The 6,749-nt window shown below is 40.8% G+C and overlaps 1 protein-coding gene across 4 annotated transcripts in view; it reads left to right on the top strand.

The window, feature by feature from the left end:
• The window catches only part of PCYT1B (phosphate cytidylyltransferase 1, choline, beta), a 101,843-nt gene that overhangs the window by 26,705 nt on the left and 68,389 nt on the right, over positions 1 to 6,749 (top strand). The gene's annotated exons all lie outside the window — the stretch shown is intronic.

Below are 6,749 nucleotides of genomic sequence, written 5' to 3'. Positions count from 1 at the left end.
AAAAAAAAAAAAAAAAAAAAAAAAATGGATGCGGGGCTAGTTCAATATGCCACGTTAGCAGGAGGAGTTCATTTCGGGTTTTACTTCAAAGCTAAGCAGTGCCAAGAGACTGCTGTCTTGCAGAAGGTGCATTATGTCAGTTTGGAGGTAGGACACTTATCTGCTAGTGTTCAAAAAGATGACCAGATTTCCAGAGACATCAATGGCTTCCTTTGCTAATATTACCATCTATTCCTTTGCTAATATTACCATCTGTTCTGAGTGGCTACTCAGAACAGCATACATCTTAAAAGTGAAACACTCTTAATGTGCAATATTGGCGAAAACAAACAAACATGAGCTTCCTTGGGCATTTATTATGGTCAACTGGAATTCTGCCCAAGGTTATTATTAGATATCTTCCTGCTGGTCTCCATCCAAATGTAACATCCATGTCTTGCAAATTGATACTAGTCAGGTGTATTTAGCATGGAATCAATCAATTAGTTTCTTTGATTCTTTTAAGATTGTTCTCTCATTACCCCTCCAACCCCCATTTGCCTAATGCTAAACCCTTATGGAAGAAATAAACCTAAATCAAGTATGATAGGTAGTTTGTTTTATTTTACTGATTTAGCATATAGAAATCAAATGAGTGCATGTATATGGCCTCAATCAGGCAGTGAGGAAGATTTAAAGTATTTAGCAATGCAGACCTTTGGAAGAGAAGTGAGAGAAAACTCAGTCTCCTACCAATCCTTGCCAATCTTACCAGGTTGGTAAGATTTCATTATTATTTCATAATAATGAAATAATTATTTATGTATCCAGGTGGTTAAGAAATTCCAGACACAGCAATGCACCAGGTGCTGTGGAGAGAAATAAAAGAAGTGAATCCAAAGCCCTTGCCCCTAAAGATCATTTCCATTTAATAGAAGGTAGTAGTTTGGTTTGTGGAAGTATGCCAGGATGCTGAAATCCCTTAAGAAAGCTTTTTTGTAAGTTTGATTTTAATATATTAGACTTTCTTAAAAGCTGTATTTTATCCATTGAGCAAAAGTACTTCCCAGCAGGGAAGACTCTGTTAACCCAATCCCCAAGTTAAGACAAGTCCCTGCATTTGAAGAAAATGTTTCACTTGCTCAACCCAATACATATTTTGGGACATGGAAAGTATCAATCTAATTTTGAGCAGATCTTAAACCCCCATTGTGGGTGGCACATACTAGCCTAGAACTCTAGAACAGCTCTGCCCAGTAGAAACACAGCTTGAGCCACATGTGTAATTGAAAATTTTCAAGTGGCCACAGTTTTAAAAGTTAAAAAATGTGGCTGGGTGTGGTGGCTCTCGCCTGTAATCCCAGCACTTTGGGAGGCCGAGGTGAGCAGATCACGAGGTCAAGAGATCAAGACCATCCTGGCCAACGTGGTGAAACCCCATCTCTACTAAAAATAAAAATATTAGCAGGGCATGGTGGCACACACCTGTAGTCCCAGCTACTCAGGAGGCTGAGGCAGGAGAATCACTTGAACCTGGGAGACGGAGGTTGCAGTGAGCCAAGATCGTGCCACTGCACTCCAACCTAGTGACAGAGTGAGACTCCATCTCAAAAAAAAAAGTTAAAAAAAGGTGAAATAGCTATTTATGTATCCAAAATATTATGTCAGCATGCAATATGAAAATTATTAATGCGATCTTACATTATTTTCTTCATACTAAGTCTGAAATCCAATATGTATATTGTGTTTGCAACATATCTCAATTTGGACTAGCTAATTTCAAGTGCTCTGGCTACATGTGGCTTTAGAGGGAGCTTAGACACCTGCTCAGCTCTGTTAGGACCAGTTCTGAGGACCTGCAAGGATCAACACTTTTCACGTTGCACAGTCCACATATACATATATGTAGTCATAACTAAAACTGAGCATCACTTTTCCTTACTTCATGTTTTACGCTCTCATACTTTCTGTGCTATTCTCTTATTCTATTTCAGTTAAGAGACTGTTGCAGTAATCTAGATGAGAGTTAATAAGTCTGAAGTTACAGAAGGACAGTGGGAAAGGATAGAACTAGATGGATATGGGAGATACTAAAGAGGTAAATACCCCAGGATTTGATAACTAAGTCTGAGCATGGAGTAAGTTCAATGAAAGATTAAGGGCCCAGGTGTGATGGCTCACGCCTGTAAGCCCAGCACTTTGGGAGGCAAGGCAGGCGGATCACTTGAGGTCAGGAGTTAGAGACTAGCTTGGGCCACATGAGGAAATCCCGTCTCTACTAAAAATACAAAAATTAGCTGGGCATGGTGGTGTGCTCCTATAATCCCAGCTACTTGGGAGGCTGAGGTAGGAGAATCACTTGAACTCGGGAGGTGGAGTTTGCAGTGAGCTGAGAATGTGCCACTGCACTGCAGTCTGGGTGACAGAGTGAGACTCTGTGTCAAAAAAAAAAAAAAAAAATTCAAGGAAGGCACAGTTTTCTGCCTCCAGCTAGCGAGTGCCGTCATTGAGATGGGTGCACCAGGGAAGTAGAATTTGTGAGAGTTATGTCTGAGGTGCCATGGGGACTTCCACTTGGAGGTTTCTAGTTCATGTTTGGTTGGGGAACTCAGGAAAGACTTCTAAGCTGGAGATGTAGATCTGGGAGACAGCCTGGAGGAGATGAAAGTGAAATGGATGAGAGTGAAATTGAGTCAATTTCTGGACTGAGAAGGAAGTGGATGGAAATTGTTGCGTAGGAAGAGTGCTCAGGGTAATCCCACTACAGGGCTAATTTTAGAAAGTAACTGACCCTGAGCCATCCTATCAGTCTCTTAGAGGGGGAAAATAGAAGAGCTGTAATTAAAACTATTAGAATCCTCCTTCTATTCATCTGTCTCTACATGAAATCTGGTTAAGCTAATGTAATTTATCCCAGAATATTCCCAGGTTGGAACCCTAAGGAAGACTACTTAAAGAGCCAATAGAAGAAGGATCATGAAAAGAAGACAGAGAGGTATTTCTCAAATAGCTGGGAGATCAAGGGACTAAAGGCAGGGTAAGTTTCATGGAGGGAATCTCCAATAGAACCAAATGTAATAGAGAGATCAAATGAGATAAAAAGGAAAAGTTCCCTTTGGATTTGGAAAGAAGAGGTCATTGGTGATGTTTCAGTGAAGAGGTGAGAGCAGAGACTAGATGGCAGTAGATTGAGGAGCTTCTAGGTGGTAGGGAAGTGGAAGCTTGACTGACAGAGGAGGCACATAGAATGTATAGTACCCAGAGGTAGATAAATCAGGGTTTAGGATTACTAGAGACTAGCTTTTCCCCTTCTTTCTTTTGTTCCTTCCCTCTTCCCTCCCTTCATTTTTCTTTCCTTTTATTTTTCATTCCTTTCATCCATCCAAGATGTCAAATCTTTTGGTTGGCTCATTCTTTTAAGATGGTAGCAACTGGTGCCTAAATATAAATGGAAAAGAGCTGGTGGGAGAGAAAAAGGGTAAAGATGATGGGGACAACCGATGAAAGGAATGTCTCTTAGGCTGGACAGGTTGGGCTCCAGTGCACAAGTGGAAGGATTGGCTTCAGGGAGGAAAAAAGACACCTCTCCCACTGTGTTGGTAAGGAAACTGGCAAGCATGGTTTGGGTAAGAATAAGTTATAAGAGGAAGGGTACTGAAAGTTGAAGGCCTCTCTATCTGATAGCCTCTGTTTTTCATTTGTGAAGGTAGAAGCAAAATCATGATGGCTTATTTCTGGCTGGTGCAGAAGTATAATTCTGGGAGAGCCTGGGTAGTTGGGTCTAGCCTCAGGATATGTCCTCTCCTGAGTCCTCTAGGCTGTGGATAGGGAGAAGTGGAAAGGCTGGGTTGGTGATGAGAGAAAATGGATCTGCCCCCTTGTGGCCTTTGGGGCTCCACACCAATGCTCATCCAGCCAAATCTAGATCTGGCCAGGCAGAGCGGAACTAGCCTATAGTGAAATGGCAGGGGGCTGGTAAGACAAATATGCTAAAGCCTGGTCTCAACCTGCTGGCGCCCACAGTCTTGTTCCAGTGTCAGTTTTGCCATGGAATTATTGTGTGCACTTAAGCAAATCACTTTCCTCTCTGGGCCGCATTCTGTCAGCCACAATGGGTTGGATAGATCCTTAGACTGTGATTCTAGCTTTCATTGCCTTGGAAGTTGGTCTACTGCAGTGTGTTCTGTTTGAGCTCATACTTCTATCAAAAGTCAGGACTACCCCATTCCTCACCTCCTGTTGCTTTTATACATTTGGGGTAAAAACAGGTTGCATGATTTTATGGTAAGACACACTGGCTAAATATGAATAACAAATGTTTACAAGCACTTTGGAATTTGACGTTGATGTTATACAAAACGCTTCCGTTGTTTTCTGATTTATTCTTCAGATGCTTCCTCAGGAAGGTTGAACACATTCCTAATCATATATGGAATGTTCTTTTCATTGTTAAGAGAAACTGCATTGAATCTCTTCTTAATGTGAACAGTAGCCTCCTAATTTATCTATTTCATAATACAGAAGTTTGAAACATTGGGCTTTCTTTGAGGCATGGCAGTATCGCATTAAACTGTAGGGGCCTTTCTTAACCAATGCTATCCATCTAAGCTTGCTACTTGGGGTTAAAGTCCAGCAACGGGTCAGGCCATTGTCCCAAAACTCTTGCATCTTTAGTTGGTGCCCACACAAAGCTTCTTAGTAACCGCTAGGGAAATAAAAGTAGAAAAAGAGTTATTCCATCAGATCACCGGGGGGAAGAATGAAAAGGAAAAAGCAAGGAAGGTAGAAACAAACTAAGTCATTGCAAGCTAGGCCTATTTTCTTCCAATAATCTCCCAGGTAACAGCCTCTACCTTGCTAGGATCTGATTACCCGTTGCTGGGCTCAGACCATAGCATTATTGTTTTAACATTCCTACCTTCCTCTTTATCCCAGCGTGAACCAGGTTGTATGGGAGCCTGGGAAGCTGACCTTGCTTGGGGATAAAGAGACAGTTTAGTACTCAATGATCTTGAAGGCAGACTTGAAAACACAGTGATTAGAAAATAAAGCAATGAGCCCTGGTAGTGTGCACCTGTGTAATAATGTGCAGGGCCACACGGGGCTAGCCTATTGAGCAGAATTCATTTTCATATAATCTCCTCCCTCCCGTCAAAGTCTTTGACTTGGTGTTTTTGTTTTCTACTCAGTAATTCATGCATGCTGAACCTGACATCAGTATAAAAGGATGCTGAGGGTTATTTAAACTGTCATTTAAGAAAAATAACAACAACGATAATAAGTGAATAGAAACATCATGCGTGATGTGTACAGCCTATTGCCAACCAAATGATGTTGAAAGTCCATTTCTGGTACATGCGGGCTTCTGTGTTTCATCTCTAGTGTGCCTAATATTGACTGTAGGCACAGTCGCATAATAATAAATTCTATTGTGTCTCCAAATTGTTCAGTTATAAGGTAATTGTTCTATATGGGATTTGAGGCTAGTGGTCTCACTCCTTTCTCTCCTTGGGCAAGTCAGGGAATGGAACAACCATTCACAGTGCACACTGTATTGGGCACCGTGTTGAATACTCTATATGTATTATCTCATTTAACCAGACTGCAGACCCATGAAATAAGCATTACTATTCCTCATGTTATAAGTAAGGAAATAATCAATTTCCCAAAGATCTCTCTCTCTCTCCATATATATATATATATATATATATATATATACTGAGAATTGTCTTATCCTGTCACCCAGGCTGGAGTGCAGTGGTGTGATCTTAGCTCACTGGAACCTCTGCCTCCCAGGTTCAAGCAATTCTCCTGCCTCAGCCTCCAGGGTAGCTGAGATTACGTGTGCCCACCACCATGCCTGGCTAATTTTTGTATTTTTTTTTAGTAGAGATGGGATTTCACCATGTTGGCCAGGATGGTCTTGAACTCCTGACCTCAAGTGATCCACTTGTCTTGGCCTCCCAAAGTGCTAGGGTTACAGGCGTGAGTCACCGCGCCTGGCCCCAAAGATCAAATATTAACTGATTAAGCTGGGAGTTGAAATTAGGTTTGTCTGACTTCTAAAGCCCCCTATTTCCATGACACATAGTTCTCAAAGCTCAGTGAGTAAACAATTGTCTGCTCAAGCTCCCAGGTGATTTGTAAGCAAGATGTGCTTAGATGCACTTTGAGAGATGCTTTATTTAGCCTTCCCGCTCATATCTTCCGTATTTGGGAACAGGAGTAGAAATAAATCAGATATCTATGTTCTTTGTAGTAAAACTAGAACTTCAAGGTAAATATTTTGACCCAGCAGTTCCATTCCTAAGAAATTTGTACATATGGCCACCAAAAAAACTAGTGTTAGGATGTTCTTAGCAGTGTTATTCATAATAACCCCAAACTGGAAACTACTCAAATGCCCAGCAGAAGCAGAATAGATAAAGAAATCATAGTATATTCATACAATTTAATGCTGGAGAGCAGTGAGGTTGAAGAATCTACAACTACATGCAGGAATAGGGATGAATCTCACAAATGTAACATTAAATGAAAGAAGCCAGATACAAAATAATAGGTACCACATGATTTCATTTCATAAAATATAAAGTAAAATAGGCAAAACTCACCATTGATGTTAGAAATCAGCACAGTGACAGAAGCATGGGATGAATGCTGAAAGTATTAGATTACTTGATGTGTGTGCTGTGTGTACTCAGTTTATGAAATCCATTGAGCCACACTTAGGATATGAGAATTTTTTTTTTTTTTTTTTTTTTTTTTTTTTT

The sequence above is a fragment of the Cebus imitator genome, unplaced genomic scaffold, assembly GCF_001604975.1.
Source record: "Cebus imitator isolate Cc_AM_T3 unplaced genomic scaffold, Cebus_imitator-1.0 Scaffold589, whole genome shotgun sequence".
Taxonomy (NCBI): Eukaryota; Metazoa; Chordata; class Mammalia; order Primates; family Cebidae; genus Cebus; species Cebus imitator.
This window is presented reverse-complemented; position numbering and strand designations above follow the sequence as displayed.